The 25,306-nt window shown below is 42.7% G+C and overlaps 1 pseudogene; it reads left to right on the top strand.

Moving 5' to 3' along the window:
- Positions 1 to 4,762: 4,762 nt before the first annotated feature.
- LOC128574694 (olfactory receptor 2D2-like) lies at positions 4,763 to 6,741 on the top strand (annotated as a pseudogene).
- Positions 6,742 to 25,306: the final 18,565 nt, after the last annotated feature.

Genomic DNA, 25,306 nt, shown 5'->3' with positions numbered 1-25,306 from the left:
CCTCTGAAATTCTTTCTTCTGCATGGTCTAACCTGTTGCTGATACTTTCCATTGCATCTTTAAGTTCCCTGATTGACTGTTGCATTTCCTTCAGCTCTGCTATATCCTTTTTATATTCTTCATATCATTCATCTCTTATTTGATTCTGTTTTTGATTTTCCTTTTGGTTATTTTCCACTTTATTTGCAGTTTCCTTCATTGTTTCCATCATTTCTTTCATTGTTTTCAACGTGTGTATTCTAAATTCCCTTTCTGTCATTCCTAACATTTCTGTATAGGTGGAATCCTCTGCAGTATCTACCTCATGGTCCCTTGGCGGGGTTGTTCTGGACTAGTTCTTCATGTTGCCTGGAGTTTTCTGCTGATTCTTCCTCATGAGTGTTTTCTTTTATCTGTTTCCTTGCCCTAATTTTCCTTTGACTTCCTCTTGCTCTTTAAGTTCTCGTGCCTGTAGACTAAGGGTTACAGGACCGGAAGGGTGAGAAGATTGAAGAGGAAAAAAGTGATGAAAGAAAGGAGGACCGAGTGATAAGAAAAAAAAAGAAAAATAGAAAAAGGAGAGGGGGTAGGTAAAAGGAATATTGACAAAAAGAAGAGAGGCACAGAAAGAGGTTGACAGAGCAATATAGGTGTACAGTAGGGTACTGTGATACAACCTTAAAAAAAAAAAAACACTTTCTGTGGGTGCCCAGTTGGGTGGTTCCCTTGAGGTCAGCAGCTCTTTGCTAACCTGATCAGACACAGTACCCCACCTCTACCAAGTAGAGAGGAAAGACAAAAATGCTACAAATCAAACCAAAACAAGCAAACAGAAAACTTTACGGGATAAAATTGGCTGGAAAAAACAAATAATAGCGGTAGAAACACTAACAAAAATGAAGTTCTAATTATTGAAATAGGCAGCAATGGGAAATTATAATTAAACTAGAAAAATTGAGAAAGAAAAAGGATCTGTATGGAAAAGGTTGAACTTAAAAAACAAAACAACAATCAACATCAAAATAAACAAAAAAAACAACCAAAAAAAAAAGAAAAACACAACCAAAAACAAAGCAGTATGTATATGTTATTGAATATTGTCTGGGCAACACGTGGTCTTCTGGGGTATGAGATGTTAATCACAGTTCTGATACGACTGGAGGCTGCTAGTTTCTCAAACCCCAGCAGGTAGACACCCTAAATCTCTCTTCAGCCCACTTAAAAGGCACTTTGCGCTTGGTCACTTGCTGAGCAGAAGCTTTCCCAGGGAAATGCTTGTCGCTGGAATCACTGCTGAAGTAGCTATCCACTTACCCTGTGTGTCAAAACTGGTCTCCCTCTGCCCCCGAGGGTTAGGGCTGCAAGGCGGCTCACACCCCGTCCTTTGGCTACTTGGTCGCTCGGTTACCAGCTCCCACCCAATTGCAGCTCTGCGACCCTGAGGGCGGAGCTTGCCGGGGCAGATCGCTCACAATCGCTCACAGATCCTGTGACCCAGAGCCAAACACTATTAGCTCCGTCTGACTCAGCGGCTCAGACTGGGGCCCTAGACAAAGGCCAAAGTTCTCCGCACTCCCGCTCAGGCTCTCCCCAAGGCAGTTCAGCTGAGTGCCAAGTCCAAAGACACCAAAACAGATCACAGGTAAGGCCTTTCTGGTTTGCAGTCTCGCTGCTACTGAACTTACAGTTGCGGACGGGTTTAGACGGATTGAACACACGCAACCACTTGCCGGTTTTCCACTGTTTTAGTCCTCCTCTTGGGGTCCAGAAGTCTCTCGTTGACTCCCTGTATCCTGTCAGGGGTGATGATAGGCAGATCCCACCAGCCAGAGATGCCTGGAGTCCTATCTCCCCAGACTCACGGTGCCCAGATGCAAGGAAGCTGTTACTCGGCTGCCATCTTGCTCCGCCTCCCGCTTCCAGGGTTTTTCAGGAAGTGGAAAGGTCAGTAGGTATTTATCGGGTCTTACCATGAGCAGGACTCCGTATTAAGTAAAGAGGTTACAACAGGAGACAATAAGGTCATCCACAGTGGACCCCAGCTTCTTCATGGGATGTGTCTGACCTATAGAATTTCCAAGTTATGTAGGGCTGGCCTTGAGCTGGGACAGAGCCCAAGGAGCTGACCATCTGGGAGCCAGGGACCCTGAGTCCTAGTCTCAACTCCCACGGTGACCTGGAGTTCCGCTCCTTCCTGGCCCAAATCCTTTCTATGTTTCCTCTCCGGTGATGGCCTCTGAGGCCCCTATGACTTTTCTGTGTCAGCCCTTGGGCAGCAACCAATCTCTCTAAAGCAGGGCTGCTCAAGCTTTTTTTTCCCCCCCTTCTGCTTCACATTGGAGGAGTAAGAGTTGCCTTGGGCCACACGTTAAATGCCCCAACATGAAGGAAGACTGATTAAGAAAAGACAGGTCTGTGCATACTTATTGTGATATCTGACATCACAGGGAAGCAAAAAGTCCTTACAATGTCAGCACAAGTTGGACACGCTGCAAGGTGTTAAGCCTACTAGCCTGCCTTGGAGCCTGGGGACCAGAACTAGTCTTGCTTTAAGGAGCAAAGCCAGGGTGTTGGTCCAACTCTCTTAGACTTTTCCCTGTAGACAAGGGAGCCATGGGCGAGTGACCTTGTCAGGTTTTTGTCTTACAAAGAGCACTCTGAAGGCCAGTGCCAAGAATGGGCTGGGCAGGGGGTCCCATGGGAGGACTGAGAGTGCTGCCTCCTGTCTGAGCAGGACATTGCAGTGGGATTAGAGACACGGATGGGGGAAAGGAATTTTGGAGGAGGCAGCTATGGAACCTGGGGTCAGATAGGATATAGGCGGATAAGACAGGAGCTAAAGTGATGTCCCCAAATTTCTGCCTGGTCTGACAGGATGGATCTGACAGATTACTATGTGCTAGTCTATGCATGCCCGTGTATTTATCTATATCCATATAGACATATAATTAAACTAAACCCAACACAATGTTCTTTACCCTCGTAATTTGCCTTTTTCTCCTAAGAAAAAATGGACAGGACATTACAGTAAACTGGGGTCTCAGACTGGTTGCGCTCTGGGTAGCTCTGGGTAGCTCTGGGCTTGTTACACATGAGAAACCCTGCTGCTGCTGCTATTGCTGCTGCTGGTGCTGAAAAATGAACAAAATTCTTTTCTCCCATCCATTCCCTCTCTGAGCCTCAGCTTCTCTATTCATAAGGTGAAGCTGACAAACTTTACCCTGTACTTCTCACAGAGTCATCCTGAGGCTTAAAGAGAGAAGGGGTGTCAAGTACTTTGTAAAGCACAGGCAAAAACTGAATTCTATATTTTGGCCCCAATGGGGGTACAGAGGCCAAGCTAATCATGGCAGATAAAGACTCTGCTCCTTTTCCTCCTATGTGAAGTGTCTACTTCGAGTGCCTGAGAGTCAGGCATATTTCCCCAGCTTTGTGGAGATTATTGCACACTCTCAGGAGGATGAGGGAGCCCTAGAGTTCAGGGAGCCCAAGTCCAAGGCATGGAGCAGCATCTGAGAGCTCACTTCACTGGTTGGGAAATAGCTCGACCCCCCACCTACAGTCTGCCTTCATGGTTCAACCAGGTTAAACACTCTTAAACATCAGATCCTAAAAAAAAATCCCATTCATTGGCTGCATGTAGGAAATAACAAGTGAGAAATAGTAGCATATTTTCTCACTCTTGACCCAATGTAGAATATTCTGACATTTTGGGGTGGATTCTTCATAGGAAGAAAGTGGCTTGCAAAATAGGCATTTTTATTCCTTTTTCACAACTGAGGAAATAGATGCATTGAGCTAACAGCCCAAGTCACACAGCAAGCTGAGTGAGAGCCAGCTATCTCTGAGCCCATCCCCTGCCCACCCCACCATGTGGCTTCTCTCCCTTCAAGACCACCTGGCCCAAGTACCTTTATGTTTTGTGCAGATGCAAAACTGAGGCAAACCTAGAGAGACAATGCGGCCTACAAAGGCTCTTTGGGGAAAGGCAGGGATTTAATAAAGGTAGTTGTTACCTGCTGGTTATCAGATAACATCTGTGAACATCTGGAAATGTGCCCAGTACATGGGAGATTCAAACTTTGTGTGGTTCTTCTGGTCAAAGTCAAGAAGCCATGTAGGGCATGGAGTGTAAACACAAGTTCTTGTGAAGACACATTTACAGCAATTCCAGGGAGAACAAGCAGATTGGGGGACACATAGTAGAGGTTGCATACATTGGTGCTAGGAGGGGGAGTAATGCTGAGAGAACCTTAACACTGCTCCATTCCCTGAGCACTGACAATGCATATGACATCTCTTCAGAATGAGTGTCCTTTCCCTGTTTCCATGAAGAAACTGAGGCTGAGGGAGTTTAGGCTGAGATAGAGCTAAGAGCCAGTGAGAAGTTAAACAAATAAATGGGATGCTGGCTTTTGTTTAGAGGAGGAGCAGAGGGTGGTCATCTGTGGCAGTGGGAATCAGTGTTAGGGAAGCCTTCTCAGGATGTTTGCTGACACAGCTGGGATATGAATCCCAGTCTTCCGTCTGGAGTACCATGGGAAAATGCAGTTAACATTTATTGAGCATCTACCACAGGTTAGGACTGTTGTGTGATGTTTGTCATGCCATGTCAGTCCTTGCAGCCAACCTGTAACAAAGACACAATTGTTCTCATCTTGTACTGTGGAAGCAATCTCAAAAAGGTGAGGCAAAGGGTAACTGCTTTTCTCAGGGTCATTCATCCATCAATTACACAGCCAGGATTTAGAACTCAGTGTTCCTGTTAATACACAGTGGCCTGATGGGGTGGGTGGATAGTCAGAGAGCTGCCCTGTCTGGTGGACAGATTGAGGGCAAAATTAAGGTGGGAAAATAAATTAATGTCTTCAAAAGGACCAAGTGGGCTCTTTCTCTGTCACAGGCCTCCAAAATCTGCCAACCTGCATAGAGCCTGGACATCTAAACACCTGGCTGCAGGAAGGAGACCATGTGCTCACTAAGAGGAAGAAGCCAAAGGGTATTAGAAACAAACCAGCTCAATGCTTCCTTCTCACTGCTGAGGACACCTGAGGCTGTGCTCAGGAACTGCTGGTGGTTTATAGGTACAACCAGTACTAGATATGACACTCTCCTCTTCATAAATTTCCTGGGTGTGGTGGCAGCAGACAAGAATAGGCTGTCTTATTGTGGAACAGTGGGTATCATGGTGCTTCATCATAACTGTGAAAGAAAGTATTACCATGAGAATGTGACCACCTCTCACCCCCTACCATAGGAATGTGACCACCTCTCACCCCCTACCATGAGAATGTGACCTTTTGTAACTGTTCCAGGAGATAGCCCCAAGCTGAAGCAGATAAAAGGGCTAAGCAAATGTTTAACTGTTAAGCAAATGTTTAACTGTTAATCTTGTCTTAAGACAGTTGAGTAATGAACCAGAGTTCTTCTTATCTAGAAAGCCCCTGCTATGTCTGCTCCTCCTCCCTACTTTATGGTTAAAGCCCCTGCTATGTCTGCTACTGCTGCCTACTTTGTGGTTTTTGCCTTTATAAGCTTGTAAAATCTGCTGTTCGGGGCTTAACTCCTCTGCTCCTGAGAGAGTCACGAGCTAAGCCCCAGCATGCTGGAATAAAAACCCTTTTGCTGATTGCATCAAGTGTCATCTCTTGCGGTTGATTGGGGGTCACTGTAGCCCAGGACAGAGTGGGGGTCTTGTCCCAAGTCTTTCAACTGGACACTGACCACTACCCAACCCCACCAGTAACCCCAGCTCCAGCGCATACCTTAGCCAATTCCTTGTCTGAACCAGTGCCTTTCTTTTTCAGTGAAAGGTAGAACATGATGCAGGAGCCCATCTAGTGCTTCGTGACTGAATTCATCCTTCTGGACTTCTCCGTTGGCCCCAGCACCTCACCTCTCCTCTTCTTGGCCTTTCTGATGATCTACCTGTTGATTATTCTGGACAACAGCTTAATCACCACCCTCGTCTGCCTGGATTCACACCTCCACACTCCCATGTACTTCTTTATTGGTGTCCTTTCCATGCTGGACCTGGGCTACACCACTACAACCATGGCCCAGATATTGGTACATCTGGCCAGTCAGAGGAAGACTATTTCTTTTGCTAGATGTGTGGCCCAAATGTACATTTTCTTGGTTCTGGCTATCACTGAGTCTGGGCTCTTTGCCATTATGTCTATTGACAGGTATGTGGCAATCTGCCACCCACTCAGGTACAAGGTCATCATGCACCCATGGCTATGTAGGATAATGGTCATTTTCTGTGGACTCTGGGGTGCTGTCTCTGCCCTTGTCTACACCATCTTTGCCATGCGTCTGCCCTACTGTGGCTCCAACAAGATCAATCATTTCTTCTGTGAAGTCCCTGCAGTCCTAAAGCTGGCGTGTGCAGACATTTAAGTCAATGACCAAGTAGACTTCATTCTTGGTTTTAGTGTCATCCTGATCCCCCTGTCCATCATCCTTGTAATTTATGTCAACATTTTCATTACCATCTTGAAGATCCATTAAGCACTGGGACAGATGAAGGCTTTCTCCACCTATGCCTCCCATATCACTGTGGTCACCATGTTCTGTGTGCCAGCCATGCTCGTGTACATGAAGCCTGGCTCTAAGGCCTCTGCAGAAGAGGACAAGAAGGTGGCTCTGTTCTACAATGTCATCTCTGCCTTTCTCAATCCCATAATCTACAGCCTCTGGAACAAGGATGTGAAAAGGGCCTTCCTCAAGGTGACTGGCTGGGGTAGAATCCCAGAATGAGTCCCTGGGAGGATAGCTGAGGCTCAGAGAAACAAGACTCTTGGTGCACAGTCATTGCCCTAAAAATTCATTCATATATCCCAGCAACACCAGTGCATCCTGCCCCTCAGCCCCCATCTCAACACTACAAGGGTGCCCACTATTTGGCCAATAGAACCAGAATTTATGAAATGACTTCCAGGCTTACCAGTCCTTTAGTTCTCTTTGTACTAGGGACTCATAGCTTAACAAAAGAGGGGGTGTCTGAGCCATTAAAGTCTTTTATTGAAACAAAGAGAATGTGCTTGAGTATATGCCCTGTGGCTGAATCTTCAGAAAAGTTCATGAGCCTCTGGAAATCAAACAGACATGATCAGGGGAGCTGGAGAGAATGGCAAGAGCACTGACATTGGAGGATTCTTGACCCAAAAGGAGCAACAAATTTCAGAAATGCAGATTGGAGACAAGTTGGGATGGCTTGAGCCTAGGTGTGACCTATCACTGACCTTCCCAGACTCATTACCCATCACTCTGTTCCTCCTTTTCTCATTCCACATAACCTGGACATCTGCCATTGCCCTGACTGTCTTGCACCTCAGGGCTTCCTTATATGCTATGCCTTCTCTCCTCACCCCTCCCCACCTTTGCATCAAGTCTTAGGTTAAATGGCAGCTTCTCAAAGGTGACTTTGCTTGACACCAAAACAGCTGAAAGTGATGAGCCTTCCAAAGCATCTTGCTCTTCCCTGTCATAAGAATGAAGGCTCATGGCTCGACATCTTAGTTCTCTGCTAGACATTGAGTTCCATGAAGCAGGGACTGTGACTGTCTGGTTTACTGCTGTGGAAATGGTGGCATTTTTTAAAAAGGGGAAGAGATAAAAAAGGATTCATCTTTTTTATTAATTTTAAATCATAGCTGTGTACACTAATGCAATCATGGGGCACCATACATTGGTTTCATAAACAGTTTGACACATTTTCATCACACTGGTCAACATAGCCTTCCTGGCATTTTCTTATTTTTGCTTAGCCACATTACATTAAAAGATAAATTGCTTTTGTTATTGAAAAATATGAATTGAATCAGTATAATATCATTTTTCACCAACTAGCAAAATTGGAAAAATGGTGATTGACTTACAGTGTAGATGAAGATGAAATGAAATTGACACCACATTCACTGCTGGAAAAGGCTGTTTCTGCCTTCCCAGAGCAGTACCTTCCACATAGTAAGTACTCAACATGCTTGTTAAATAGTAATAATACTAATTATTATGGTTTTTTATTGAATATTTATATATCAAATACAGTTTTTTAATGTTACATATATTAATTCATTTAATAAAAATATTAACCAATGGAAAGCATGCAAAAATATATATCATAAAAGTTTACAATGTTCATATACTTGAGTATAGAACTTTCACCTCTAGGACTCTGTCCTAAAGAAAAAATAAGGCAGGCCAGGCACAGGAGCTCATACCTGTAATCCTAGCACTCTGGGAGGCCAAAGCAGGTGAATTGCCTGAGCTCTGGAGTTCAAGACCAGCCTGAGCAAGAGTGAGACCACTATCTCTAAAAATAGCTGGGTGTTGTGGAAGGCACCTGTAGTCCCAGCTACTTGGGAAGCTGAGGCAAGAGGATCATTTGGGCCTAAGAGTTTGAGGTTGCTGTGAGCTATGACATCACAGCATTCTTCCAAGGGTGACAAAGTGAGACTCTATCTCATTAAAAAAGAAGAAGAAAAGAAAAGAAAAAACAAAATACACACCAAGTCTTATGCACAAGATTTTCATTGAAGAATTATTGGAAGTATCTATAAATATAGTTTGTTAACATTATGTATTATTATGCAAGTAATATTATACATCATGTTTGAAGTAACATTAAATATCACTGAAAAATATAATTTTAAGTGGTAAAAAAGTAAAAAGTTGTATAAAGTTTTATAAAACATGCATATATTCATTGTAATACCCTGAAAGGATATCTCTTAATAAGTTAATATTGGAAATCACACAGTAATATAATAACATGTGACTTTTATTCTTAGTTGTACTTTCCTCTACTCTCTAAAATTTTTACAATCAGCACAAGCTGCCTTTACAATAGGAAGGAGTAACTATTGCTTGAAAAATATTTGTTGTCCTCTCAAAGAAAAGACAGCCATGGTGTTGGCCTCATTCATTTATTTATCAAATGTTCACTGATGTTCATTCTGTGCCTGGTCTAATGCCCATCCTGTGGATGCAGACATGAATAATCTAATTCCCAGTATAGTGGGGAAGAGACAAGAACTAAGAAAAAGATGACATAAGGTGCTAAGGACTCTGCTGGGGACAAGTCAAAGCTCTCAGAGGGTGAGGAAGAGGTGGTCCACACTTCCCAGATGAGTTTCTATTTCCTCTGGGTTTTGGAAGCATGAGTAGAAGTTTAATAATTGGAAACAAGGGCAGGGCAACAGGGATGGGGTGTTCCAAACAGAAGACATGGGATGTTAAAAGCATAGAGACACGAAGGATGTGCAAAATAGGCAGGTTAGCTCAGGCAGGAGAGAGTAGATGTGACAGACAGAGCCTGGGATGCCACATGAGAGAACTTAGGGTTTCTCCCCCACTAGACAAGTACTTTCCAAGGAGTACTGCCTAGAACTCTGGTTCTATGAAGCACTCTGTGATGAAGAGATTTCTTGCTCAGGTAGGCTCAACTCTCATCTCTTCTTATGCTTCACAATACACAAGAGTATGTTAAAGACTCTGAGGGGTTTGGTAATCGTGAATAAATAAACAAGCAAACAATTAAAAACAAGAAAAATACCCAGGCTAACTCTATTTAACCAATATTTATTAAATGTGTTGGATAACACTCCTTTCTTCTTAGAACATTTATTAGCCAAAAAACTAGAAACTAAGACTGTATTCTAAGAAATGCTAAAATACACATGGATAGATTAGAAAGGGAAAGAGAAATCAAATCTTTTCCTCATTAAAAATATAATACACACTAATTCTAGAAAATTTGGGAAATACAGAAAAACATGAAATATCTAAAATGTACCTCAGATCTTCCCCTCAGAATTAATGATTCTTAATGTCTTTGTGTATTTCTTTTTGAGTCTCCATGACATTTTATATGAATGAGAACCTATATAAATACCGGTCTACAGCCTTTCACCAGGACTTATATTTCTAATATACACTTCTATTTTCAATGCTTTCATTTCATTCTGCTTCAGTTTGTATGTTTTCTTTTTTTTTTTTTTTTGTGGTTTTTGGCTGGGGTTGGGTTTGAACCTGCCACCTCCAGCATAGAGGACCAGCACCCTACTCCTTGAGCCACAGCACCGCCCTGTATGTTTTCTTTTGATTTGGTTTCCAGCTTATTATGTTTTTATTCAGTTGTGTCTAAGCTTTTATTAAGCCCAGTAATAATTCTTAATTTCAATTATTATACTTTTAGTTCCAAAGTTTCAATTTTATTCTTTGTTAGTTTCTAAATCTCTGCTGAAATTCTCCATCTTATTACTTAATCACAGTTACTTAATCTTGTCTGATAGCTCCAACATCTAGATCTTTTGCAGTTCCATTTGTATTGTCTCTGTTTTCTCTTAATTTTGTCTTTTAGTTTTCCTGGTAATTTTTTATTGAATTCCAAACACTATATTAAAAACTTGTGAGATAACTAAGGCTCTAAATAAGGCTTAGTTCTTCAGAAAAAGCTTATTTTCTTCAGTAAAGTTCAAGTTGTAGTTGAGCCCTTCACCTGGGGAGTGTATGGAACACCTTCACATTGTACAAACTAAATGAGATTCCATCAATGGCCCTCCTCCCTTCTCCACTCTCCCTTTTCCTCTCCTCTCTTCCTTGCTTCCTGAATTCACCTTTACTTAAGGCGGTAAAAATCACCTTAAGCCAATGGGTATTAGGTTGACTCAAAGCTGAACTTCATTCTTTGTATTTGCTGGGTATATTTCTGATTCACTCTTACTCACTGTCCCCGCTGGGTGTCAAACTGAAAGCCTCAGATATTTATCAGGGCCCTCCTCCTTGGATTGTCTGCTTCCAGTTTTCATTTCATTTCTCCAAGCTCAGCTTCTCTTCCTCACAGTGTGGGCTGCCTTGTTTTATTTTTATATTTTACAGAATATCGTGAGCCTCATCCCATGATACAAATTGTTTAGAGTGGATGACCAAACATCATCCTCCTACTTTTTCTATTTCATTCTGTCAAAAGTAGTGGTATAATGATCATCTCTGAGCAAAACTCATTAGCTGAATTTTGGGGGTTTTAAGGATAGATTCTTAGAAAGAGAACTTTTTTTTATTTTCTCAATATCTATGGCCAAATTTATTTCATTTTTTATGTTACCATAAAAAGTGGTAACATTAAAAGTGATTCATCCTATATTTAGAAGGTCATTCTGTGGCACATCAAGAATAGAAAGAAGAGACCAGTTAACAGACCATTTTAATAACTCAAACATGGGATGCTGGTGGACTGCAAAAAGAAAGTCTTAGCAGAGTTGGGGAAGAAAGGACAGAATTGAAAGATTATCTAGAGGCAGAGTGGCTAGAAATGGCTAAGAAAAGATGGAGAATTTACATCTTTTGTGTTTATCTGGATGAAGTTGAAATGTGTTCTTTTTAGTAAAGTATCTCAAGAATGGGGAGGAAAGCATCCAGTGTACTCAACACTAATACGAAACCAATATATAAACAATTACATGCCCTCAAAAAAGGAAAAACAGTATAGTCTAGCAAGGAAGAGAGGAGAGGAAAAGGGAGATGAGAGGATGGAGGAGGGCCATTGGCGGGATCTCATTTAGTGTGTACAATGTGAAGGTGTTCCACACACTGTCTAGGTGAAGGGCCCAAATACAATTTGAACTTTACCTTAGAAATGAAAACAATGTAACCTAAACATTTGTACCTGCATATTAATCCGAAATTTAAAAAATAATAACAAATGGCTGAATTTAATTCAACAGACCTTTTTTTGTACTCAGAGGTCCTGGAAATCTTCATATCAAGTTGTCCTAGTTTAGTGGAAAATTTAACAAACTTTGACTATCTTACTGGAAAGTCCTCACCCCAGGTGCCTGAGAGCAATGTGTGTTCTTCTGGAGCCTCTGAGCCTTTCTCAGTGCAGAGAGAAAGTCCCAGCACCACTGGCATTCCAGGCACAAGGAGCCCCTACTCCAGCATGGTGGTCCCTATAGTGGCAACACTTAGTGGCCAGGCCTCCATGGCTTTGCACTGTTCTCAGAGTAATCATCACAGAGGTCTGATAAGAAAATGATCAAAACCTCTTTGAGATATCATCTAACTCCAATAAGATTAGCCCACATAACAAAATCCCAAAACTACAGATATTGGCTTGGATATGCAGAGAAGGGAACATTTCTACACTGCTGGTGGGAATGCAAGCTAGTATGACCTTTTTTGGAAAGAAGTTTGGAGAATACTCAAGGAACTAAAAGTAGACCTACCATTTGATCCCGCAATTCCTCTACTAGGTATATACCCAAATGATCAAAAATCATTTTACAACAAAGACATTTACACCAGAATGTTTATTGCAGCCCATTTCATAATTGCCAAGACATAGAAACAGCCCAAGTGCCCATCGATTCATGAATGGATTAACAAATTGTGGTATATGTACACCATGGAATACTATGTAGCCATAAAAAAGATGGTGACTTCACGTTTTTTATGTTTACCTGGATGAAGCTGGAACATATTCTTCTTAGTAAAGTATCTCAAGAATGGGGTGGGGGGACGTATCCAATGTACTCAATACTACTATGAAATCAATATATAAGCACCTACACATTCATACAAATGGTAAAACATAACTATTGTCCAGAAAGTATAAGGGGAGAGGAGAGAGTGCAGAGGAAACAGTGAAGGTGGGAGGTGGGAGGGTATTTAGTGGGACCTCACCTAATGTGCATGATGTAATGGTACATTGCAAAATTATTAAGAAAATAATATCATTTTTTTTTATTAAATCATAACTGTATACATTGATGTGATCATGGGGCATCATACACTTGCTTCATAGACCATTTGACACATTTTTATCACAGTGGTTAACATAGCCTTTCCAGCGTTATCTCAGTTACTGTGCCAAAACCTTTACATTCTACATTTACCAAGTTTCGCAAATACCCCTGTAAGATGCACCACAGGTGTGATCCCACCAATCCCCCTCCCTCTACCCACCCACCCCCCTTTCCCACTTCCCCCAATTGTTAAATTGTAACTGGGTTATAGCTTCCATGTGAGAGCCCCAAATTAGTTTCATAGTAGGGCTGAGTACATTGGGTACTTTTTCTTCCATTCTTGAGATACTTTACTAAGAAGAATATGTTCCAGCTCCATACATGTAAACATGAAAGAGGTAAAGTCTCCACCTTTCTTTAAGGCTGCACAGTATTCCATGGTATACATATACCACAATTTATTAATCCATTCGTGGATCGATGGGCACTTGGGCTTTTTCCATGACTTAGCTATTATGAATTGGGCTGCAATAAACATTCTGGTACAAATATCTTTGTTATGTTGTGATTTTTGGTCTTCTGGGTATATGCCCAGCAGAGGAATTACAGGATTGAATGGCAGATCTATTTTTAGATCTCTGAGTGTTCTCCATATATCTTTCCAAAAGGAATGTATTAATTTGCACTCCCACCAGCAGTGCAGAAGTGTTCCCTTTTCTCCGCAACCACGCCAACATCCCTGGTCTTGAGATTTTGTGATATAGGCTACTCTCATTGGAGTTAGATGATATCTCAAGGTCGTTTTGATTTGCATTTCTCTGATAATTAAAGATGATGAGCATTTTTTCATATGTCTGAAGGCCATGCACCTGTCTTCTTCAGAGAAGTTTCTCTTAAATCCCTTGCCCAGCCTGCGATGGGATCCCTTCTTTTTTTCTTGCTGATGCGTTTGAGTTCTCTGTGGAGTCTGGTTATTAAACCTTTGTCAGAGATATACCCTGCAAATATCTTCTCCCATTCTGAGGGCTGTCTGCTTGCTTTGCTTACTGTGCAGAAGCTTTTTAGTTTGATCAAGTCCAAGTAGTGTATTTTTCAAGCTGCTTCAATTGCCCGGGGGGTTCTCCTCATGAAATACTCACCCAGACCAATTTCTTCAAGGGTTTTCCCTGCATTCTCCTCTAGTATTTTTATAGTTTCATGTTTTAAGTTTAAATCTTTAATCCAATGAGAGTCTATCTTAGTTAATGGTGAAAGGTGTGGGTCCAATTTCAGTCTTCTGCAGGTTGCCAGCCAGTTCACCCAGCACCATTTGTTAAATAGGGAATCTTTTCCCCACTGGATGTTTTTAAATGGCTTGTCAAAAATCAAATAGCGGTAAGTAGCTGGATTCATCTCTTGGTTCTCTATTCTGTTCCAGATATCTACTTCTCTGTTTTTGTGCCAATACCATGCTGTTTTGATCACTATCGATTTGTAGTAAAGTCTGAGGTCTGGTAGTGTGATTCCTCCTGTTTTGTTTTTATTTCTGAGTAATGTCTTGGCTATTCGAGGTTTTTTCTGATTCCATATAAAACGAAGTAATGTTTTTTCAAGATCTTTAAAATATGACAGTGGAGCTTTAATAGGCAGTGTGTTGAAATTATATATTGCTTTGGGTAGTATGGACATTTTGATAATGTTGATTCTTCCTAGCCATGAGCATGGTATGTTTTTCCATTTGTTAATATTTTCAGCTATTTCTTTTCTTAGAGTTTCATAGTTGTGTTTATAGAGATCTTTCACGTCTTTTGTTAGGTAAATTCCCAAATATTTCATCTTCTTTGGCACTACTGTGAATGGGATAGAGTCCTTAACTGCTTTTTCAACTTGACTGTTGTTGGTGTATATAAAGGCTACCGATTTATGGATGTTGATTTTCTACCCTGAGACGCTGCTGTATTCCTTGATCACTTCTAGGAGTTTTGTAGTAGAGTTCCTAGTGTTTTCCAGATATACAATCATATCATCTGTGAAGAGCGAAAGTTTGATCTCTTCTGACCCTATATGGATACCCTTGATAGCCTTTTCTTCCCTAATTGCAGTGGCTAAAACTTCCATTACAATGTTGAAAAGCAATGGAGACAATGGGCAGCCTTGTCTGGTTCCTGATGTCAGTGGAAATGATTCCAATTTAACTCCATTCAATATGATATTGGCTGTGGGTTTGCTGTAGATGGCCTCTATCAGTTTAAGAAAAGTCCCTTCTAGACCAATTTTCTTGAGTGTTCTGATCATGAAGGGATGCTGGATATTATCAAAAGCTTTTTCTGCATCAATTGAGAGAATCATATGGTCTTTGTTTTTTAATTTGTTTATGTGCTGAATTACATTTATAGATTTACGTGTATTGAACCAGCCTTGACACCCTGGGATAAAACCAACTTGGTCATGAAGTACAATTTGTTTGATGTGTTGCTGGATTCTGTTTGTTAGGATCTTGTTGAATATTTTTGCATCTATATTCATTAGTAATATTGGTCTATAATTTTCTATTCTTGTTGGGTCTTTTCCCGGTTTGGGGATCAGGGTGATGTTTGCTTCATAGAACATGTTGGGTAGTCTTCCTTGTTTTTCTACATTTTGGAATAGGTTGACTAATATAGGTACTAATTCCTCTTTAAAGGTTTGGTAGAATTCTGATGTGAAACCATCTGGTCCCGGGCTTTTCTTTTTAGGGAGGTTTTGTATACTTAATGCTATTTCTGAACTTGATATGGGTCTGTTCAACATTTCCACTTGATTCTGGTTAAGGCTTGGAAGGTGGCGTGCTTCCAAGTATCGGTCAATTTCCTTCAGATTTTCATATTTCTGAAAATAAAGTTTCTTGTAATATTCATTAAGGATTTTTTGGATTTCTGATGAGTCTGTTGTTATTTCGTCTTTGTTGTTTCTGATTGATGATATTAGAGATTTTACTCTTTTTTTCCTGATTAGGTTGGCCAGAGGTTTATCTATTTTATTGACCTTTTCAAAAAACCAACTTTTTGATTTATTGATCTGTTGTATTATTCTTTTGTTTTCAATTTCATTTAATTCTGCTCTAATTTTGGTTATTTCTTTTCTTCTACTGGGTTTGGGGTTGGAATGTTCTTCCTTTTCTAGTTGCTTGAGATGTCCCATTAAGTTGTTAACTTCCTCTCTTTCCGTTCTTTTGAGGAAGGCTTGCAGTGCTATAAATTTCCCTCTTAGAACTGCCTTTGCGGTGTCCCAGAGGTTCTGATAGTTTGTGTCTTCATTGTCGCTTTGTTCCAAAAAATTGGCGATTTCTTTCTTAATCTCATCTCTGACCCAGCTATCATTCAGCATAAGGTTATTTATCTTGCATGTTTTTGTATGAGTATGCAGATTCCTGTTGTTACTCAATTCAAGTTTTATTCCATGATGGTCTGAGAAGATGCATGGAATAATTTCTATTCCTTTAAATTTACTGAGGTTAGACTTGTGACCTAAAATGTGGTCAATTTTGGAGTAAGTTCCGTGGACTGGTGAGAAGTATGTGTATTCAGTTTTGTTGGGAAGAAATGTTCTGTAGATGTCTGCTAAATCTAAATATTGGATGGTTAGGTTTCAATCTAAGATTTCTTTGCTCAGCTTCTTGCTGGAGGATCGATCCAACACTGCCAAAGGAGTGTTGAAATCTCCGACGATTATGGAGCTGGAGGAAATCAAGTTACTCATGTCTGTTAGAGTTTCTCTTATAAATTGAGGTGCATTCTGGTTGGGTGCATAGATATTAATAATTGAGATCTCATCATGTTGAGTATTACCCTTAACAAATATGAAGTGACCATTCTTGTCCTTCCTTACTTTTGATGGTAAATCCTACTGTATCTGCAAATAAAATTGCAACACCTGCTTTTTTCTGATTACCATTTGCCTGAAATATGGATGACCATCCTTTCACCCTGAGTCTGTATTTGTCTTTTAAGTTGAGATGTGACCCTTGTATGCAACAAATATCTGGCTTGAGTTTTTGTATCCAGTCAGCTAACCTATGCCTCTTTAGAGGACAATTTAATCCATTCACATTGATGGAGAGTATTGATAAGTCTGGTGGAATTTTGGGTATCGAGTTTTTCAAAGGTCCAGTGGACATTTTTAATCCTTTTGCCAGTGTGGAAGTTGGAGTTTGATGCGAAGTTTCTTAGTGAGTTTTCTTTTGTGGTATAGGATTGGGTTGGTCATTGTGGAGGATAGGTCTGAGAACATCCTGAAGAGCTGGTTTACTTAATGGCAAATTTTTTCAACATATGAATGTCATTGAAGTATTTAATTTCTCCATCATAGATGAAACTCAGTTTGGCTGGATACAAGATCCTGGGTTGAAAGTCATTTTGCTTTAGGAGATTAAAAGTTGATGACCACCCTCTTCTGGCTTGAAAAGTTTCAGCAGAGTGATCTGCAGTTATTCTAGTATTCTAACCTTTGTACGTAATAGTTTTCTTTCACCAGACTGCTTTGAGAATCTTCTCTTTCATGTTAACTTTAGTGAAGCTAATTATGATATGTCTGGGGGATGACTTATTGGGGTTGAATCGTGCTGGGGTTCTGAAGCTGTCTGCTATCTGAATTTCAGATTCTCTAGGCATGTCTGGAAAATTTTCTTTCATAATTTCATGCAGAAGGGCCTCTGTGCCCTTGGAGGCCACTTCATCGTTCTCAGAAATCCCTATAATTCTTATATTGCTTTTTTTCGAATTATCTGAGAGCTCTCTGAGTGAGTGATCCGTTTTTGCTCTCCATTTCTCTTCCTCTTTGAGAGATTGGGAGCGTTCGAAGACTTGATCTTCAATGTCACAAATCCTTTCTTCTGCTTGCTCCATTCTGTTGCTGAGGGATTCTACTGTATTTTTCATATCTTTGAGGGCTGTAAATTCTTGCTTCAGTGTGTCTAAGTCTTTTGTGGTTTTGTCTTTAAATTCATTAAATTCTTGAGCCAATTTTTGAATTTCTCCTCGAATTCCTAATTCCATTTCATTAATCTTGTCTGCAATCCAAATTCTGAATTCGATTTCTGACATCTCAGCCAGTAGTTTGTGAATGGGATCTTCAATCACATCAGCCGTATCTTTTCTTGGGGGGGTTGATCTATTCTGGTTATTCATGTTAACAGAGTTTTTCCGCTGATTCCTCCCCATGGCTATTTTACTCCCTTTGGTTTTTCCCCTGGGGCTTTATCGAGGGGCCGTACAGTGTTGTGACCTGAGAAACTGGAGCCCTGTCTGGTGTGGTGGATCAAAGTGGTTCTGTCTTGTTTTCAGCTGGTTTCTGTTCGATCCTATTGCAACTTCTACTCTGGCTTGAAGTCTCAGCTGTGTGGAAAAATCAGCAATTAAGTCATCCCGCCCGCCCACCTCTGGGCCCAGTTGGAAAAGGAGAATCAAACCTTCCTAGAACCGCACACCCAGGGCACCGCCTGAAAAGTCCTCAGTCTATTAGCCCAGTTCAAAAGGTCCAAATCAACTGTCTCAATCAACACCTGTCTCGGGTGGGAGAGTTCAAGAGGTCTCTGGGAACTGGATCACAGGAGCCTGGTGACTCCTCTGACACAGCTCACCCCAGTGCAGTGTGGAGTCAGGAGGAGCCACCCAGGAAACAGAGCAGTCTGGGAAGGTTGACGTCTCCTTCCCCACTTTGCCCCTCCATCGGACCCTGTCACTGGTATCTCTGCAGATGGCTAACCCAGTTGCCTGCAGTGAACAGACACTCCAGGGGTTTGCACCTGCCTGAATCTCAAGGAAGTCTGCCAGGCCCCCGCACACTGCCGCTATCTAACAGGAGGAGATGGGTCCTGACATCTTTGAGTGCTTGATGCAGGTGATGGGAAGGAGGTGTTCACTCAGGCTTAGCCCCGTCCCTGATGGATGCTGCTAACAGAACAGAACAGAACAGACAACTTTGCGGGGTTCTGTCTCTGTTCCTGCCGAAATCGCCTACAGAAGATGGGCTGTTCTGAGTTCAAACGTCTTTGCTGCTGGAGGTTTGCTGATCACCTCTCTCAGTCGGCCCTGCCCTGGAAGCTTCCCAGGTTCGTGAACAATGTCAGGAAATCCCCCGCTTACCGGTGGCCTCCTCTGGTTGCCCAGGGAGACAGGGGTTGTGGCCTCAGAATATCCAGAAGTGAGCGTTCTTCCGTTAAAGAAAAAACGGCTGTTGATCTACCTCCAGGGAACTGCTGCTCTGGTGTGGGCACTCAGCCAACCCTTTTCTCCTCTGTCTCATGCCCCAGAGTCAGCACTGAGCGGCTGCAGTTTATGCTGGGTCCACACCCCTCAAGAGATCCCCCAAGAATCCGAACTCTTGGGGATAGTCCCCCAGACCCCAATTGGGAGTGGGGGGGAAGCTAGAGTTTCATTCAGTTTTACGCCCGCCCGGGGAGGGCTGTTGCACCGCACCACAGGGAAGTGCCGCCAAGGCTTGATTTCCCCTCAGCAGAGTGCCCTCTCCTTGCTCACGTGTCTCAGAGTCAGCGCTGACCTGCCGCAGCTCGGGCACTGTGCACTCTCCTCGAGAAATCACCCAAGGATCCGAACTCCTGGGGGATAGGCCTCCAGACCCCGACTGAGAGTAGGGGCTCTCAGCTCTCAGCTGGGAAGCTAGAGTTTTATTCAGTTTTGTGCCCGGCCCCGTAATGTTGCCCGGGGAGGGCTGCTGCACCTAATCCGCAGGGAAGTGCTGCCGAGGCGTGACTCCCCCTCAGTAGAGTGCTTTCTCCTCGCCCACATGTCTCAGAGTCAGCGCTGACCAGTCGCGGCTCAGTCACTGTGCGCTCCCCTCAAGAAATCACCCAAGGATCCGAACTCCTGGGGGACAGGTCCCCAGACCCCGAGTGAGAGTGGGGGGGGAAGCTAGAGTTTCATTCAGTTTTATGTCTGGCTGTATTGATGCACGGAGAGGGCTGTTGCACCACACCACAGGGAAGTGCCACCAAGGCGTGACTCCCCCTCAGCCCCGTGCCCTCTCCTCACTCGCGTGCCTCAGAGTCAATGCTGACCAGTCGTAACTCGGGGACTGTCCACTCCCCTTGAGAAATCACTCAAGGATCCGAACTTCTGGAGGACAGGCCTCCAGACTTCAGTGGGTGGGAGGGGAGTGTTAGGGATTCAGGGTTGCCGGCAAAGGATTTTTAAAGTTTTATTCAGTTTTATGCCCGGCAGGAGAACGCCACGGCACCCCAGTAGAGGAGGTAGGTCCAGTTTTTAGAAGGTCTCTCCCGTGGAGTGTAGTGGGAAGGCCTTTAATTTCTGCCCGCTTGTTTAATTGTGGGGCTCTTGAGCCAGTCCCATGGGGGAGGGGGACTCCCGTCCACTTGGTGGTGGATTTTGTACCTTTTGTTTGCGTCCTTGTGATCACAGCTTGCCTCAGCGGTGTTGATGTGCGTTCTTCAACCTTCTCTCTTGGTGAGGCTCAAGTCCACCAGGATACTTACTAAATTCTTGTCCCTTAACTCTCCTTCTGGACGGGAGCCTCTGTTGAAAGCTGGGTTCAGTCTGCCATCTTGTCTCGCCCCCTTCTTTTATTTTTTTAACAATATTCTTCTTTTTTCTTTTTGGTTTTTGGCTGGGGCTAGGTTTGAACCTGCCAACTCTGGCATATGGGACTGGCGCCCTACTCCTTGAGCCACAGGCGCTGCCAATTTCTATTCTTTTAAATTTACTGATGTTAGACTTGTGGCCTAAGATGTGATTAATTTTGCAGTATGTTCTGTGGGCTGATGAGAAGAATATGTATTCAGTTTTTTTGTGATGACATGTTCTGTAGATGTCTGCTAAATCCAAATGTTGGATGGTTAGGTTTAAATTTAAAATTTCTTTGCTCAGCTTCTCATTGGAGGATCTATCCAACACTGCCAAAGGAGTGTTAAAACCTCCAACTATTATCAATCTGAAGGAAATCTATTTGCTCATGTCTGTTAGCATTTCTCTTATAAATTGAGGCACATTCTGGTTGGTTGCATAAATATTAATAATTGAAATCTCATCATCTTGAGTTTTACCCTTAACAAATATGAAGTGACCATTCTTATCCTTTCTTACTTTTGTTGGTTTAAAGCCTATTGTATCTGCAAATAGAATTGGAACACCTGCTTTTTATGATTTCCATTTGCCTAAAATATGGATGACCATCCTTTCACCTGTCTATATTTATCTTTTAAAGTAAGATGAGATTCTTGTATGCAGCAGATATCTGGCCTGAGTTTTTGTATCCAGTCAGCCAACCTGTGCCTTTTTAGAGGACAGTTTAAGCCATTCACATTAATGGAGAATATTGATAAGCCTGGTAAAATTTTGGGTATCATGGTTTTCAAAAGTCCAGTCGACATTTTTAATCCTTTCACCTCTGTGGAAGTTGGAGTTTGATCAAAAGTTTCTGGCTGAGTTTACTTTTGTGGTAGAGGATTGGGCTGGTCATTATGGAGGATAGATCTGAGAATATCCTGAAGAGCTGGTTTAGTTATGGCAAATTTCTTCAACATTTGAATGTCATAAAATATTTAATTTCTCCATCATAAATTAAACTCTGTTTAGTTGGATACAGCATCCTGGGTTGAAAGTTATTTTGCTTTAGGGGATTAAAAGTCGATGACCACCCTCTTCTGGCTTGATGGTTTCAGGCAAGAGATCTGCAGTCATTCTAACATTCTTATATTTGTAGGTTATGGTTTTCTTACATGTGGCTGCTTTCAGAATTTTCTCCTTCATATTAACTTTAGTGAAGTTAATTATGATGTGCCTGGGGGATGTCTTATTCAGTTGAGTTGTGCTGGGGTTCTGAAATTCAGAATATCTTTGCATACCTGGAAAATTCTCTTTGATAATTTCATGAAATAGAGCCTGTGTACCTTGCAAAGCCACTTCATCACTTTCAGGGATTTCAATGAGGTGGATATTAGCCTTCTTTGGATTATCCCAGAGCTCTCTGAGAGAATGATCTGTTTTTGCTCTCCATTTCTCTTCCTCTTTCAGAGTTTGGGAGCATTCAAAAGCTTTGTCTTCAATGTCAGAAATTCTTTCTTCTGCTTGCTCTACTCTGTTACTGAGGGATTTTACTGTATTTTTCAGATCTTTGAGGGCTGCAAATTCTTGCTTCAATGTGTCAAAATCTTTGGTGATTTTGTCTTTAAATTCGTTGAATTCTTGAGACAACTTTTCAATTGCTTCTTGCGTTTCTAATTCCAAATTTTCCTCCATTCTATTAATCTTGTTTGCAATCCAAATTCTGAATTTGATTTCTGACATCTCGGCCATCTGATTATGAATGGGATCTTCAGTTATGTCTGCCATATCTTTCCTTAGGGGGTTGATTTACTCTGGTTATTCATGTTACCAGAGTTTTTCCTCTGATTCCACCCCATGATTATTTTACACTATTTGCCTAGATGAGTGGATAAAGAAAAGTTGTGTTGGGGGCTCCAGGAGTAGTGATTAACCAGCCCTTTGCCCAAAAGCTGGGACTGGTGTCTGTACCTTTTCCACTGGAGCTTTGCCAAGGACCTGTACAGTGCTACAGCCTGAGAAACTGGAGACCCGCTGTGTGTGGTGGGGCTAAGTGTCTCTGTCTTGTTTTCAGCTGGTCTCTGTTAACCCTAGTGAATCAGTTACTCTTGGTTTAGATCTCAGCTGTGGAGAAATACCAGCAATTAAGTCACACCCCCCCCGACAGGCAACAATTAGAAAAGGAAAATCAAACCTTCCTACAACCACACACCCAGAGTACCACTTGGATAGTCCTCGGGCAACTGGCCCAGTTCAAGGGGTTCAAATCAATTGTCTCAGTCAGTGCCTGTCTCAGATGGTAGAGTTTAAAAGGTCTCTGGCAACTAGATTGCTGACAAGTCAAATATGACTCGCTCCAGTGCTCCTTGAGATCAGGAGGACCCACCCAACAAAATTAGAGGACCCACCCAACAAGATTAGTCTGGGAAGGTTGATGCCTCCTTCCCCATCTTGCACCTCTGTCACACCCAGTCACTGATAACCCTGCAGGGCTGGACCCAGTTGCCTCCAATGAGCAGATACTCCAGGAGTTTTCTCCTGCCTGAGTCACAGGGGATTTGTATTTCCTCAGCCAGGCTGATGCTCTCTGCCACTATTCAGCAGGGTGAGGTGAGGCCTGACAACCTCGGGTGCTTAATGGAGGCTGAGGATGTTCACTCAGTTTCAGCCCTGCCCCTGATTGATGTTACTGACAGAACAGAACAACTTTGTGGAATTTGTTTTTGTCCCAGTTAAATTCCCCTGCAGAAGAGAAGCTGTTTTGAGTTCACAGAACCTGTGCCTCAAGCCCTGTCTATGCTACTGCCTGGACTCAGCTGTAGTTTGTATTCACAGCATGGTTAGCTGTCAGTTTTGTGTTTACAGAACCTGTGTCTCAGGCCCTGGCTGTGCCGCTTCCAGGTCTCGGCTGTAGTTTGTATTCTTGCCTCTGCTTGTCTTCCTTTGTCTGGGCTAATGATCCCCTGAGGGCTGGGTGAGTCTTAAGCTCAGTAAAGTGGTCCTCTGGGTCAGCCCTGCCCTGGGAATCTGCCGGCTCTGTGTGTGCATTTTCTAGTTCCTGTGCTCCACTCAGGCCATTACTGCCTCAGGCACACACTTTACTCAGGGGTCCAGTGTTTTGGTCCCAGATCTGTTCTGCCAGTGGCTGCCACCGGAGAAAATGCCTGGCCCCCTCTGGTTGCCCAGAGAGACAGGGGGTGTGATTCCAGAATATCCAGGGGTGAACCCTATTGTTGCCAAAAATGGCTTCTGCTCTGTGCCTCGGGGCACCACCACTCCTGTGTGGTTCCCTCTCAGCTGACTGTCCTCTCCTCAGTCCCGTGCCACAGAATCAGCACTGACCAGCATCAGTCCATGCCATGTCTACACCTGTTGAGAAAATACCCAAGAACCTGGACTCCTGGGGGACAGGCTTCCAGACCTCAGAGTGAGAGTGGAGGGGAGTACTGGGAGTTCAGAATTGCAGGTAGAGAATATATACAGTTTTATACAGTTTTTTGCTTGTCAGGAGAGTGCCATGGCACCCTAGTAGGGGAAGTAGGTCCAGTTTTTAGAGGGTGTCTCCCGGGGGATATAATGGAGGACTTCTGAACTCTGTTTGTTTGTTTATGGGGTACTCTGAGCCGTTCTCATGGGGGAGGGACTCCCATCCACTTGGCAATGGATTTTGTACCTTTTGTTTGTGTCCTTGGGATCACAGCTCACCTCAACAGGGTTGTTGTGCATTCTTCAATCTTCTCTCTTGGTGCAGCTTTAATCCACCAGGTTACTTGCTAAATTTCTGTCCTTTAACCCTCCTTCTGGACGGGAGCCTCTGTGGAAATCTGGCTCCAGTTAGCTATCTTGCCTCTGGCCCACAATCATAATTTTTTAACATTTTGCTGACTCTGAGTTCATGAGCTTCTTGGTGATAGACCCAAGCTAACTAGAACTATAACAGACTGAAGTGCAAATGCCAACATTTTCATTTCTAGTGTTAGCTTTCCCTTTCCAGAGAGCAGAATGGCCCCTTTCTGTAAGTTGAAATAGCATCAGCGGCTGCTTGGTTATTGTGCTAGGGAAGAGAATCACAGAATAGCAGTGTTTATATAGAGCATTCAATGTGTTAGGCCCTGTTTTAAGAACTTCACTGGAGGCCAGATGCAGTGGCTCATGCCTGTAATCCTAACAACACTCTGGGAGGCCTAGGTGAATAGATTGCCTGAGCTCATAGGTTTGAGACCAGCCTGAGCAAGAACGAGACCTCATCTCTAAAAATAGCCAGGCATTGTGGCAGGTGCCTGTAATCCCAGCTACTGAGGCAAGAGAATAACTTGAGCCCAAGAGTTTGAGGTTGCTGTTAGCTTTGATGCCACAGCACTCTACTGAGGGCAACAAAGTGAGACTCTGTTTTAAAAAAAAAAAAAAAGAATAATCCTACAAGGTAGGTAGTGATTTGCTGTTGTTATTAGCATCTCAATTTTACAGATAAAGAAACAGTCTGGCTACAAAATATGAGCTTACTTAGCTACTGTGATATGGTTTGTGTAATGCTTTATTTGTGTACCAAGAGACTCCTCAGAATATCTCTTCACTGCATCAGGGACTCACCCTCCAGGGACAGGCTGGATTGTGTACCCTGACTACCCTAGAAAATGACCTATCCCTGAACCCTATTACTAAGATCACTTTTCCTTTCTTCTAAGACTATGTTACTGTAGACCTATTCATGACTTTTATTGAGTTAAAATAAGGTCACTGATCTAGGGTTCTGGGAGTCATCTCATCATAGCCATCCTGAGTTGATTTAATGTGCCCAATCTTCATGCACTTATCAGTCAGCAAATGTTAATGATGTTTGTTTGTGTCAGACCATTGGCTGCACCGTGGGGAAACAGAAACTGTCCACAGTTGAGTATTGTGATGTTTGAGGGTAGGCCAGCTGCCAGAGGCATCAACAAATCTATGCCAGGTACCTGCCTTCATACCATCAGCCAATGGGTTGTGCCTTTTTATTGGGTGATGGGAAAGAACAGGGTAAAAGAACCACAGACCCCCCTGGGT

This window comes from Nycticebus coucang, chromosome 22 (assembly GCF_027406575.1).
Source record: "Nycticebus coucang isolate mNycCou1 chromosome 22, mNycCou1.pri, whole genome shotgun sequence".
NCBI classification, from domain to species: Eukaryota; Metazoa; Chordata; class Mammalia; order Primates; family Lorisidae; genus Nycticebus; species Nycticebus coucang.
This window is presented reverse-complemented; position numbering and strand designations above follow the sequence as displayed.